The 15,360-nt window shown below is 41.1% G+C and overlaps 1 long non-coding RNA gene across 1 annotated transcript in view; it reads right to left on the reverse strand.

The window, feature by feature from the left end:
• LOC102158082 overlaps positions 1-15,360 on the reverse strand; it is a 367,968-nt gene that overhangs the window by 271,946 nt on the left and 80,662 nt on the right. The window contains exon 3 of the long non-coding RNA XR_002346368.1: positions 8,326-8,395. This is a non-coding gene — a long non-coding RNA (uncharacterized LOC102158082). The remainder of the gene's footprint in view (positions 1-8,325; positions 8,396-15,360) is intronic.

Consider the following 15,360-nt stretch of genomic DNA (forward strand, 5'->3'; position numbering starts at 1 on the left):
TGGAACCTCCTACTTTCCTACTCCTCTTTAGGTTAGGTAATGAAACTTTATCAATTAAACTATTTTACTCGGATACTATCTTACTTTATTGCTAAGAATATCTTAATTAATACCTGATTATGAAACATCATCTCATTTAAGGGGCAAATAATAAACATATGTGCACATAGTAGAAAAGAAAATGCAAGGATAAAATGTGAAATTGTAGCAGAGTCTAAGAGGATAAGCTGAGCATTCAGGGGAGACAGAAGAGGAAACATCTCATTCAAGTAATGAAGATCCAAAAGGTTGCATTATATAGTAATACTTAACAAGGTAACTGATACTTATCCATTAAGATTTTATAACATTATCTCATACATTTCTCCCACTACCCCACAGAGAAGGTGTCATTATGATCCTTGATCTATAGATGAAGAAACTATAAGGCTCATGGAGGTAAAGTCACCAAGCAGCCAATGGCATAGATGGGATTACAATCCATGTTTCATTAAACCACCAGACACTTAGGTTTTATGCTATAGAACGCCTCTAATCTTGTCCTCCCAAGGGAATCAAGAACCAGTGAAGAGTAAAAAATGGGTCTCTCATCTGCCTATATTACTTTAAGCATTAGCACAGTAATCTTATACTTTGGGTGAATGAAGAAGAAAGGAAATTTAAAAAGAAGAAAAGGAGGAAGGAAGGAAAGATGGAAGGAAGGTAGAGAGGCAAAGAGAGAGGAAGGGGGAGGGAGGGAGAAAAAGATGAGGAAAGGAATGGAGAGAAGTTAAGAGGTAACAAGAAAGAATAGAAAAGAAAGGAAACATAAGCAAAGAAGTAAGAAAGAAAAAAATTAACCCAGAATTCTTTAACCTATGAACCTGATGAAATCTTGAGAGAGTATCTGATTTAAGCCGTCAGACTTCAAAGGGTTCAGGTATTATTAGGCCTATTTTAAATTTCATGGCTGCAATTACCACCCAAGAGGAGATTTCCACTCTACCTTTTTCTTTAGCTATTCTCTTAACCTATCCTCCATGCCATGACCCTCCTCTGTTGTGTTTTTCTCAATTTATAAACATCGAGTTCTATTTTTCCACTTTCCCTCCCTCACTTCTTCCTCCTTTGTATCTCCTCTCCCTCCTTTCTCCTTCACAACTGCTGTCCTTAGCACTTACAATATTAAATATCCCTTCATAAAGAAGAGAATTCAAGCTAAAGAGTTTAAAATTCACCAAGTGTGATTTAAGAATTTAGTTGAAATACTGACTATAAAGAGGTGTTTGGGTAAAACTGAGTCAGATGCAATCACTTTTCACTAGTAAGGAAGTCATAAGTTCGAGTTAGAAAATACAGGGAATTCATGTCTCCCCTCTGTCCCTTGCCAGTTACAGACATTACTAATCAATCATGGTACCCATATCCATTTGAACTAGAACTAGCCTTGAGATTCTTCTCTTTATGTAGCAACTAATATTGACCCATTGGCATACAGGATGAGATCTACTTGCCATTCTAGATCTAAAGTCTGGGATAGGCTCAAAACACAGGTGGAAAGCATTAATACGAGAGTCAACAATTGGGTTGAGGTGATAAATGGATTGTCTATGTAAGTATTCATGTATTTATCCATTCCACAACTATTTGTTAAACATTCTTTCTATGACCCATAATAATATTCTTATTATGAATAAGACACAGTCTTTCTAGGAACATGTGGACTAGTTACTGAGATAGGTAAGTTAACAAATAATCACAGTTCTGAATTGCAGTCACTTTGCTACAGTTAACCTATGGAGGCTGTGAAAATATTCAGTAAGTAGCACAAACCCAGCCCTAGTGGAGTTGAGTATGTATGAAGGGTAGCTTCTGGAGCCAAGCAACACATCAAGCCTGATTTGTGGTTCTGCACTGGTCCATGATATAGATGAACTGAGGGCTTTCCCATGTCTGTCTGCTGCTCTTAGTGGAATGCTACCACCATAGGGTTTCTTTCTGTCCATTTTATGCATGTTTCACTGTAATGAGCTCCACTAGTTTCCTTTGCACCTGCTATTAATTCAATATTTTATTCATTCAGTTGATCATTTTGAGATACTTGTTGAGTTTCTACTGGTGCATGAAACTGTGTTGGACACTAGGGATTCCTTACTGAGCATTACAAGATCTCTGTACCCATGGCACTTATATTTTACTAAGGGGAAACCAATGAAAAAAAATAAATTAATAAGAAAAGTATTAATCAGGTAGTGATGAGTGCTGGGGTGTAAGTAAAATGCAGTGATGTTATAGAAATTGATTCAGGCCTGTACATTGAGAGGTCACCGAAGTCCCTTCTGAAAAGGTGATATTTTTGGGCAAGGCCAGAACGATAAGGAGGAATCAGGCATGCAAAGTTCTAGGAGTAGAGTGTTCCCAGAAGCAGAAACAATAGGCACAGTGTCCTGAGTCCTTTCCATGCATCTTCTACATCCAGTCTTAAGGTCATACTGTCTCTTCGGCCACCTACCCCCAAGGACTATTTGGGCTACCCAGTGACTTTTAAGAATAGTAATGTGGTCACCCAATGTATCAGTCAGGGTTCTCCAGAGATAGAGAACCAATAGGATTTATATACGTAGGAAGAGATTTATTATGAGGAATTGGTGCACATGATTATGGAAGCAGAGAAGTTCCTAGATCTTTTGTCTACAAGCTGAAGACCCAGAATGTCTGGTGGTATAATTTCAGTTGAAGTCCAAAGGCCCAAGAATCAGGGGAGTTGATGGTATAAACCCCAGTCCAAAGGCAGGAGAAGACCAATGTCCCAGCTCAAGAAGGCAGGCAGGAGGCAAAGTGGGGAAAAGTCCTCCTTTCTCTGCCTTTTTGTTCTATTCAAGCCCACAATGGACTGGATGATGCCCACCTATACTGGGGAGGGCAATCTGCTTTACAAAGTCCACCAATTTAAAGTCTAATGTCATCCAGAAACATCCTCACAGACATACCCAAAATAATATTTAACCTGGGAAATCCATGGCCCAATCAAGTCAACACCTAAAATTAGTCATCATGCCTGGCATCTTTGTGATACATTCTCCATCACATGACCATTTGAGTCATATTACTATGACTAATAGAAAATACTGGCCATGGATGCATTAGCCACAGGAGCCTCACCTTTCCAAAATCATATTTACTTAATTCTTACTCTCAGTCTTGCTCCCCCACCCATTCAATAGATGAGCAATGGTATCTTTTCTGAGGTTTTTGGTTTAGGGGAAAAAAGCTAGCACTTGGCTATTTCCCCTAAGGAGATTAACCCACCAAAATACAAACCCTCATCTTCCCCATTGTTCCACTTTCACCCTCCTCTGCCAAGAGTCAGAGTCATGCTTTAATGAAGAGCCGCTGACCATCTCAGGCTCTGCTGCGGAAAGGACAGGAGAAGCTGTCAGCATTTTTAACTCTTGACCTCAATTTGCCCACTATGTAAATCACCTATTCTCCCTGTGGTCCATGATGCTTCATCTCAGGCTACGGACAGTAGGACATATTTCAGACATGAGTTTTCCCATGCGTGTTATCTGATTATGTTCCACAAGGCCTCAATAGGTATTCTGTACCCAAAATAAGGAAAGTAGGAATAAGGGGCTTCTATTGTTGTATTCACTTGGAGAAACTTATACCAGGTTTCTTCATTTCCATATTTATCTATCTCTAGACATAGCAGAGCCACTAATAATATACTAATGTGTTAATACATGTATAATACTGAACATAGTGAGTGCTCATTAAATGTTAACTATTTTTCCAGTCAGCATAAGCCAAGTTATGCTTCTATAACAAATCTCAGTGGCTTAAAACAGCAAAATATTACTTCTTGTCCATCCTACACGTTCATACCATGTTGGTGTTGGAGTGTGTACGGGGCGGGGGAGCATCTTCATTTTGAGAATGACACCCATCACAGAGGCAAGGAGAAAAGCAAACTGAAGAGGTGAACGCTAGCAATTACACATGTCACTTCCACTTATATTTCATTGGTCCAAGCAAGTCCTGTGTCCACACCTAACTTCTATCCCAGGGGAGATTCATTCATTCAGTATGTCCAGCAGTAGAAAGAAATGGGGTATTGGTGAGTGGTAATGAGGTTTATGTCAGCAAACATCTGTATATCTATTTATTTTAATCTCTATCATCATTTTTACTATTATCCCTATCAATATGGCTCTCTAATAATCAAGGTACATATTTTCAAAGTTACTCAACAAAAGAAATATTTTCTTTTAAAACAATGATTGATAAGGAATATAGCTTGGGTAACACTCTTCCCTTAATCACTCAGAATGACTTGCATGCTATTCCACCCCTCTAGAACTTTGCTTACCCTTCTCTTGCCTACTTGGTACTGAATTCTTTGCTCTGTGCCCTGACTTTTTTTTTTTTTTTTGTCTTTTTTAGGGCCATATCCATGGCATATGAAGGCTCCCAGACTAGGGGTCGAATCAGAGCTGCAGCTGCTAACCTATACCACAGCCACTGTAATGCCAGATTCGAGCCACATCTGCAACCTACACTACAGCTCACAGAGCCTTAACCCGCTGAGCAAGGCCAGGGATCGAACCTGTGTCCTCATAGATGCTAGTCAGAGTCATTTCTGCTGAGCCATGGTGGGAACTCCTGTGCCCTGACTTTAGACCTCTGATCTGGAAGCCATCCAGCCTCTCCTCTGACACTTTGGTTCTTTGCCCACCAATCAGTTTTCAACCTTGCCTTTGTTCCATCTCAGCACCCACCCTGCTCTCTGGTCCCACTCCCCTCTCCTCTCAGTACCTCCTACCTTACCCCCGCCCATATCTCCCCACCTTGGCAAGCCCTGTTTCCAACTTCAAGCAAAGGAGAAAGAGAGAAATGTGGACAATCAGCCAGCAGCAAAGATGTTGTTGCATGTGTACAGATTGAAGATTACACAAAGAGAATTCAATATATCTTCAAAAAAATATTCAGCTTCCAGCAATTTCCTAGAATAATAATTGGGTCTCCATAGGGTGGAGGATGAGAGAGTTTGTATCCTCCCTTTCCCCCTTTGCAGTTGGTTATTCTGGGTGGAAAAGTTGAAGGAAATGACTATAACGGCATGATGTTGGCCCACTTAAAACTTCTATTATGAAACTGAGTTGCATAAGCTGTAAGAGAAAATAAGTTATATTCTCAGGAACAAATTCTAGTGAATCAGCTCATTTTAGCCTCACATCTTCATCTGCCTCTGAAGTGGCTTATTTAAATTTTAATAGAAAACGTTCGATGTGGGGCTCAAATGGAGGGAATGAAAATAACACTGTTTATCCCCAAGATAAAATTGTGTCAGGAGCAAAAAAAAAAAAAGAGAGAGAGAGAAAAATACGATGCTAATTTCTTGGAAACAAACCTCCTATGTCCCACTTCGTAGGGACTGGACAAAGCAATATAAAGTCTATTGTACTGAACAAAAGCAACGATGGTACATTTAGAAACTCACTGTCCCTTTTTATTTGGCTTTTTAAAAAATCATTAAGGAAGAAAAATGCCCTTGGGGAAAAGTGAGAAAGGCTTACAAAACAAAGTTTTGCCACCATCACAGGGTAGTTTCAGGGGAAAAAGAATAGGGGATAGCATGGGGTAACAGGAAGGTCTTTCATGGTCTTGGAAGTAAAAAAAGATCTGGGTTCAAATACTCACTTTGCCACTTACTTGATGTGTGACCTTGAAAATGTTATTAACCATACCAGAGTGTAGATTATTATCTCTAAGGAAAAGAACCTTAACAGCGACTTCATGGTTTTGTCATGAAAAGGAAGTAAAGTACGCAAATCATCGCCTGGCCCATTCTCCTCCAGAGTACCATATCTCAACGGCCTTCACACTCTCCAGACCAGGAGGCAGCAGCCTACAGCCCAGTCTGGCCTGCTTCCCGTGTTTAAGTCAGGGCTCACTGGAACAGAGCTTTTCCCTTTGTTTACTGTTGTCTATGGCTGCTTTTGAACGGCAACAGCAGAGTTGGATACTTGCAAGAGATCACATGGTCTACGAAGTCTAGAAGATGTATTATCAGGCCTTTGCTGAAAAAGTTTATCCACCATTGCTCCAGAGAGTCCTGAAATTTGGGAGTTATCTCAGGTAAACCTGTCTTCTGCAGTCCCCATGTCCAATCAGTCCCCATATTTTATGGATTCCACCTCCAAAATGTCTTGAGTCTTTGCTTGTCTCCCCGTCCCATAGGCACTACCCTTATCCAAGCCACCGTCGTGACTACATCAGTCTCCTGCAAGAGCTCCCAGCAGCCACTCTTGCTCTCCTTTCTCACCCATCCCATAAGACACACACACACACACACACACACACGCACACACTATTCCCAATAGCAGCCTAAGATTTTTCAAGTGCAATTCATGACAACTCCCTCCTTAGAACTGCTTGGAGGATTCCCATTGCATTTAGGATAAAAATCACCATCATGACAGAGGTCCTGCAAAATTGGGCACCTGCTCCTCACACCTTTGACTTAAGGGACACTCCCCTAACACTGTCCTTGGGTCATGCCAGCCTTTTTTTCTCATTGTTTGTAAAAAGAAGCCTGCTTCTTATTGCCTCAAGTCTATACATAGGATGATTCCTAGTCGAGGATTAGGCTTCTCCTTACAACCTCCATCCTTAACTCCTGGACAACTTCTACTCATCCTACAGGCCACAGCATAATGATCACTTGCTCAGTACAATTGTCTTGATTCTCAACCCCACCCCTGCTCCAGACCATGTCAGGATGCCCTGATTTACACTTTATTCTTTTTCCTGTTATTGCTTTTTTAGTATCTCTCCCAAGGGTGTAAGCTCTCAAGGGCAGGATAAAACCATGCTCATGGCCACCTCTAAGACCAACACATGGCACACAGCTCTGCACATGGCACGATAGTGTCATGGTGAAGACTGGCCATCGCTGTTAGACCTCCTGGACTGAAGTGTCTACTGCTTACCAGCTGTGTGATCGAGCCGTGAAACCTCTTTGTGTCTTAATCTCTACATATGAAAAATGGGAATGATAGAATGTAACAGCATATCCTAGGGTGCTGCAAGGATGAGATTACTTAATATATGGAAATCTCTTAGGACAGGGCCCAGTAAATGTTAAATACTACATGATAAGAGAAGGCTCTCAATAAAAATGGAATGGAGGAATGATTAATTTCTCTAACGGAGCACATTTTTGGATTTTGCTATTTAACCTGAAGTTCACATCCATGTTCCAGTCACACTAGATACTTGACTCCCCTGGATACGTTGTATTGTGCCCCCTACTTGCTTTTGCACCTGATGTTCTCTCATCGTCCCAGGATCTCTAGTGAATTCTGTCTATTGATTACAATTCTTTACAAACACTACTTTCATCTCAAAGTCAATTGTTCCTCCTGTTCTGAGAACCACTGAGAGAAATATCCTCCTTTTGCTCTGTGCTATGAGACAGAGAGATGATCCATGACAAATGATAGATAGATGATAGATAGATAGATAGATAGATAGATAGATAGATAGATAGATAGATAGATAGAATGATGTATTATTGCTCCCGTTCATTTTATATATATATATATATATGTATATGTATATATATAATTATTCCCTAATGCTTTAGGTCATCTTTTCTGCACAGGACCATGTAATGAAAATTGTTACCATTTTAATATTCTCCAAACATACTGTTTGCACACTGGTTATAACACCTATGCTGTTCTATTTCACTGTTTTTAGAAATCTACTTGTATCCTCGCCAGGAAATTTTAACTGGCCAAGGGGTAGGGACGACATTTTACCTTGGAATGGCCTCTTCTATGTACACAGTAGGTGTTCATAAAATGCTTGGTAACTTGCTATCAGTGGTTGAATTAATCTCTGTGTCATCAGCACCTACTGTGACACACTAGGCTTTTGAGCACAGGTTTGTGGAATTATGCCAAAGTAGAGAGGTACCTTTGGCATTGGCCTCTTTCTTTCTGAAATTAAACTTCAAGGACCAGCAGTAATGGAACCCAGTGCAAGATGGACAGGGGTTTGAGCCAGAAGGAAAGTTAAGGAATATGGTCCTGAAGGCCAGTGCAGTAACGAATCAGGGAGACCCCGAGTGGGAATGGACAGAGCGTATCAGCCACAGAGGGCAGTGAGATTTCCGGGTCCACCTCCAAGGTCAAAATGATACCCTGGTTCCTGGGCATCTTAAGGCTCGCCCTCAGTGAGGTATGACTACACAGTGTAATGCTCCCACTGGGCTGTTTGTGTCATTGTGCACAATACAGTCTTCCTGGCATCCTGCATTCACATATTGGGACTCACCATGTGTGGGACTTGTCACTATGTACTGAAGATGCAGCATGAAATTCTTGTCTTCCAAGGAGCTCAGAGCCTAAAGGGGGAGAGAGGAGGAAATCCAGAAAAGTCAGGAAGCCACACAGTCACAAAAAAAAAAAAAAGATTAGAAGTCATTGTGCATAGAAGGTTGCTTATATATACTGTTGGGTGAAAAGAGTATGTTGCAAAAAAATGTTGTTGAAGTAATCATTTTTGTCCATATTTTTTTTCTACAGGAAATCACATTATAGGAGTGTGCATGCGTGTGTGCATGCATGTGTGTATCAAAATGTTAGTTTTCTACTTCGGGTAAGTTGGTTTGGGGGCTGTCTGATGAAAAGGAATTTTCTGTAGTGTTTGATTTTTTTTAAAAAAAGTATGCTTTTTTTTAAAAAAAAATAAATAAACCTTTCTGCGATAATTACAAATGTGCGGGCAGTTGTAAGAAATAATACAGAGAGATCCTACATGTATTCTTTACCCAGTTATCCCCAATGATAACATATTTCAAAACTATACTACAACAGCACTGATGCAGACAATAACATGCAGAACATTTCTGTCACTACACAGATCCCTCCTGCTGTGAAGGACTTACTTTATGCAAATAAACAAAAATACAGTTCTCAGGGGAAAATAAAATTTTTGTCTTTTTAGGGCCACACCCACAGCATATGGAGGTTCATCCCCAAGCTAGGGGTCAAATCAGAGCTGTAGTCACTGGCCTATACCACAGCCACAGCAATGCAGGATCTGAGCTGCATCTGCGACCTACACCACAGATCACAGCAATGCCGGATCCTTAAACCCACTGAACAAGGCCAGGGATTGAACCTGCATCCTCATGGATGCTAGTCAGATTCGTTTCCACTGAGCCACGAGGGGAACTCCTTAGGGAAAAAAAATCAATAGATCACTGATGCCAGAAAAAAAATTCATTTCATTAAGATTAGATGCTTTTTAAATTTTACATTTATTAAACTCCAGTGCTCCCACCAGCTATTGATTTGAGGGAGTACAGATTCTCGGAGTTCTGATAGTGTCTGAACTTCTATGGCTGCCCAGCAAGCAGACACCCTTCCTTTTCTGGGAATACCAAGAAGAGTGGGAGCAGGGCAGCGTCTCCAGTGACAGAAGCCAAAGGAGAACAGATGCTGTCTCCACTTCTGTGAATGGAGGATACCAACACAAGAACCACGCATCACCTAGTGATGCTCACAGCCCTTACTCCTGCGCCCTCTCCCCACACCCCCGCAGGATTTTTAACCTTGAAGGAGTGACTTAGAGGCCCAGAAGTGATGGAGATTATTTGTCAAAGAGGAGGATTCAGGAATCCAGTGGTGTGGGTGGTAAGGGACCAGTTCAGAGATGCTAGAGTGGGCATCCTAGCCAACTGACTGTCATGGCCTGGTGTCCAGCCTCGCCTCCTTTGGTCCCCGCCCATTTTCCAAGGCTTCCTATCAATTGTGTGAGCCTTCCCACCCACCCTTCCACTGAATTCATTTTCTGCTTAAACAAGCCAGATTTTCTTTTCATTGTTTGCAAACAAGGAACACTGAGAGGGATAAGTACCTACTATGTATAATTAACTGTATTTCCATTACCTCTTCAAATGTCAGAACAATCTTATTAAATGGGCAGTATTCCAGTATGAAACTAGTTTTCCTACCTGACCCCCACCTAGGATTTTACATATTAGAAGCACCTAAACAATAGAGATGTTCTAACTACTAGGATTATTAATGATCATTCATTTATCAAATCACCTTCTGAAAATGCATGCGTTTGCTATGGCTCACCATGCATGGGAATAATGGGACCCAATAGATTGAAAATACTTGCTATGTGATGTCTCAATGACATCCTTGTGTAAGCCATGAGGATTTGGGACAGATAAAAACTATTTTGAAGCATTGAGTTACAATTGCGTAACTGGACATCCAACTTCTGAATATCTCTAAGAAGGAAAAAATTTTAAAGCCAAGTAATTATCCCCAAAATATGTATCCAGTAAATATTAAGGGTGTATCAAGTCAGTCTCACCTTTTAAAAATAAATTATTGTGGAGTTCCCATCTTGGTGCGGCAGAAATGAACCCAACTAGGAACCATGAGGTTGTGGGTTCGATCCCTAGCCTCGCTCAGTGGGTTAAGGATCTAGCATTGCCATGAGCTGTGGTGTAGGTCACAGATGCAGCTCGGATCTGGCATTGCTATGGCTGTAGCATAGGCTGGCAGCTGTAACTCTGATTAGACCCCTAGCCTGGGAACCTCCATATGCTGTGCGTGCAGCCCTGAAAAGACAAACGACAAAAAAAAAAAATAAAAAATAAAAAATCTATTGAAATATAGTTGATTTACAACAAATGAGTTTCAGGTGTATAGCAAAGTGATTTTTTTCCTCTCTCTTAATTATTATTTCATTCTTTTAGTGTTGATAAATCTAAACATCAGAAATAGTCCTACAATGAAATACACAAAATCTCAGATATTTTGGATAAATGGGCTCCTCTTTCTGTTCTACAGCTGAGGAAACTGAGGTTCAGATGGGCTCTATAACAAGTCTAAGATACTAGTAAATTTGAGACCCAGCACTGGCATTCATATCTCCTATTTCTTGTTTCCATAAAGGTAATTTGTCAAAAATATAACTTCTATGTACTCCCTCTTTCATCAGGTGTGTTTACAAAGAGCTTAGAAGAGTCCTCAGCATAGAGTGAGTACCATACACCTGTCAGATCATCATTATCTATTATCCATTAGATTGTCATTTCAATACTTATATTTTAACTCCAGAAGTTCCCTTACATTCTTTTACCAGATCTGCTTGGTCTTGATTGGTAGTCAATTTTTTTCTTGCCATTTTTATCCCATCTTTTACTTCTTCAAACATGATAGTCTTTGGTAGTATGTCTGTATCTGATAATCCCACTGTTTGTTCTGCTGACTGTCACTCGTGAGGTCCTCCTCCCACGTGTATTTGGGTAGTTGGTCCTCCTCTTTAGTTTATAGTTGGCAGACATTAACCTGTGGGCCTCCTGAGGCCTTCAAGTTGAAGGTGCTGCAGACCCCTTAAGAAAATCTGCTTATGGTGTTTCTGGACACTGGGAACTACAGTCAAGCTGGGACCACTTTAATTTTTTGGCTTTATTGGTCCTGATGCTGTGGTTGATGCAAAATAACCCTACAATGAGAAGAGACCTCGACTGGCACTAAAAAACTCTGGGGTAGACAAGTATCATCATAAAGTTCTATCCAGAGCCACAGCAAAGACAAACGCACTTTCTTGTCAGTTGTGGGCAGATTTTTTTAGTCCAGTTTTTCACTGATTATATAGATGCTTATAGACTCATGGTTTCTGAGGGGATCTCAAGGCCAATAGCCCTCTTGTTGCATGAGCCCCAAATCCATTCTCATGGTCTGTGTAATCAATAATCCTCCAAGCTTCAGATACCTAATTGTGCCATTTCACCCAGGAGGCCTCTGCCTTTGTGATAACTCGCCTCCTTGGTTTCAGCTCATGGTTTGTTTGTTTGCAGTTCTCTCCTTTAAGAAATGCCTTACTTTCTTGTGGGCTCAGTAACATACTGGACAGCACATGGCTTCTTAGGTTGCTTTGTCATGTATTCAATGCGCAGTATTCCAGAGAAGAGCTTTTCTCCAGCCGTCTTGTCTACAGCATGGCAGGAAGAGGCAATTCATACAAACCTCACAGATGACTACAGTGATAGCACCTGTGCTCTGGGTCAAACCAACCCGAGAGAAAGAGGAACCCTCTTGCCCCCCCCCGCCTTTCAAGTGCCCCCAAGAAGAGCCTGGCCAGGTCACTAAAGGGTGTCTCACAGCTGCTCTGAGAATTACCAGACTTTCACCTTTTTCTTTTGTCCTCTCTGGATTACAGTGTTGCTATGTGTGGTCAGCAAAGACACCAAAGTGGCCACTCTTTTCTCCTTTTCCATGAAAAGACTCCGCCCTTGCTGCTGCCACCCAAGGACCAGGACACTGACTATATCACCAAGAATGCCAATGCCAAGAGTTACGGCACCATCTCACTCACCCCAGCCAGTTCAACAATATGATCAAGGCTGCTGTTCCAAGGCTACTGGCATCTTCAACCTCTACAGTAATCATGGAAAGATCCCTCCTTTAAAAAGCTTTTAGCGGTAAGAGTGATGGTCAAGACATTCACTATCCCTGTGAATGACATTTGCTGAATGCACCAGGCACTGTGTGATTTCTCCATACACATTGTCTCATGCATCCCATGGCAAGCCTCTGGTCTCCAACCAGGATCTATCAACCAATGCGAAGGGTCTCTTACTTTTTTTCAAATGAGTATCTAAACTACATGGTGGTTAAGAATGCTGCTACTGGATTTCCCATCGTGGCTCAGTGGTTAACGAATCCGACTAGGAACCATGAGGTTGTGGGTTCATTCCCTGGCCTTGCTCAGTGGGTTAAGGATCTGGCATTGCCATGGGCTGTGGTGTAGGTTGCAGATGTGGCTTGGATCCCGAGTTGCTGTGGCTCTGGCATAGACCGGTGGCTACAGCCCCAATTCGACCCCTAGCCTGGGACCTTCCATATGCCGTGGGAGCAGCCCAAGAAATGGCAAAAAGACAAAAAAAAAAAAATGCTGCTTCTTCAGACTTGTGGTTGCCAAGGGGGAAGGATGGAGTGGGAGTTTAGCGTTAGAAGATGCAAACTATAATATATAGAATGGATAACCAACAAGGTCCTACTGCAGAGTGCAGGAAGCTATATTCAATATCATGGGGTAATCATAATGGAAAAGAATATAAAAAAGAATGCATGTATGTGTATAAGTGAATCACCTTGCTGTACAGCAGAAATTAACATAGCATTGTAAATTGAATATACTTCACTTAAAAAAAAAAAAAGAAGAAGAAGGCTGGTTCTGGAGACCATAATGCTTATGTTTGAATTCTTGTTCTGCTGCTTACTAGATATGTGACTTTGAGCAAACTACTTCCTCTGTCTCACAGGCTCAGTTTTCCTATTTGTTAAATGGAACCCATCAGAGAATATACCCCATAGGGAGGTTGTCATGAGCATCAACAAAGAGAATCACCATAAAATGTTTGGCTCTATGCCTGGCACATTGTACGCACCAAATGTATGTTGGACATTTTTAATGTTTTGCTATTATCATGTACATCAGTGTAAAAGTGAATGCAGGATGGATTTTGCTCATTGCGACTTTTCCATTGAAGGAAAACTTAAAACATAGTTAGTGGATAATGTCAACAGTATAAGAGGGGGATAGGTCACAGATTCAAAAGTGTTAAAAACTACTGGCCTACGGAAATTCATAGGGATGTGATAAGAATTAAAAGAAGACAGAACTGTAAGCCACAGGTCCAGAGGGACCACACCCACCTGTGCCCTCCATGGAGATCAAGACCACCAGGTCCTGATGGGGGGAGATCATGTATAAGAGCATCAGTTGAGATTGGTAGGGGACTGTGCCAAATCTCTTCCCATATCCCTGATCAAGGGTTTGATAGGCCAGACCCACCCACATGTTAGAGTTCTGGACCTGTTGGGAGAAGTTAAAACACACAGAGGCAACATTTCCTAAGCCCAGGGTTTCAGAGTGGGTGGCAGGAAAATCTTTCAGGACTATCTTATGGCTTCTGATTCTTTTTTTATTAAAAAAAAAAGTTATACATCAAAATAACTTATGAGGGAAGAATAAAGGGAAACCAAATGAATAGCATATAGTTGAAGATACAACTGGGAGACTGCATTTATATCTATATTGATATCAACATCTCTACCGTATCTATATTTATATCTGTGCATTTATCACCAGTCTCATCTTTCTCATGCAATTAAGAGTCATCTTCTGCAGAGCTGGCAAGTAACATGAGCTTCAGGGATGGCCCTGAAATGTAAAAACCTACCGCAATAATTGCTCATTCTCTCTCTTTTCTCTCTCTCTCTCTCTTTCTCTCTCTCACTATTTCTCTCTCTCTCTGTCTCACACACACACAAACACACACTCTACACACACTGCTTGGCTTTTCTCTTTCTTGGGACATGAAGTCCTTATTTATACCCATTAAAATGTGTTAATGAGAACTTTGCAGAGAGGTAAATGAGGAAAGTAAGAAGAGGGAAGTTAAAAAAAAAAGGACACATCGCAGAGTTTAGGTTCTAGGTAATCAGCAGAGCAAAGTTGTATCTTTTGGCCATGAACATATCGTTTGTTCACTAAAGATGTTTATTACTCCTTCCCTAGTTTCTCTGAGTCCATACATCACTCTGCAGTAGCATGCATTTTCAATTCAGTAAACTAGTTTGAATACCTGCTGGGCAGAAGGCACACAGCTGGAAGTGTGGGGAAACATAAAGCCTAAAAATATGTCTCTTCTTTCTCCCAATGTCCACTTGGGTCAGTCAACCATTATCATCCTCCAAGGCTCCTATGTGCAACCTTCTCTGATTTAAAGTGCTTGGCATTAAGATAGCGACTTAATAAATATTTGCTTGATGAAAAAATAAATACATCTATCTTGATACCTAAACACAAGCAAGGCACACCACAGTCCCCATTGGCAGGGTCATGTCTCTTTCTTTAAAAACAACTCAAACCTACCGAACCATGGCTATTGGTAGGAAACCTGATGTTTCCTTCTGTTTGGGGTTTCCTCTTACTTCATTCATCTTGATCCTTGCTTATTCCCCACCTTAATTTCCCAGTCCAGTTCTGGTACCTTCCTACAATTGCACCCTATTAGCACAGCTACTGAAACACCGATCCATTGATTCTAACTTTGCTGCAATAGTCCACATCACACCTTCTGGACTGGAAGGAACCTCCTGTACACACCAGGTTTTGGTCTCACTCCACTCTGCCTTTCCACTCACCCTATCAGTTTTTAAAGGTATTGACATGGTCAGAGCCATGTGCTTTGGGGAAGATTACCCTGAAGGAAATGGCAGATGAAAGGGAAATTAGAGTGGAAGGAAAAAGTTAAGAAAATATTCAGTCATT

The sequence above is a fragment of the Sus scrofa genome, chromosome 8 (assembly GCF_000003025.6).
Source record: "Sus scrofa isolate TJ Tabasco breed Duroc chromosome 8, Sscrofa11.1, whole genome shotgun sequence".
Classification (NCBI taxonomy): Eukaryota; Metazoa; Chordata; class Mammalia; order Artiodactyla; family Suidae; genus Sus; species Sus scrofa.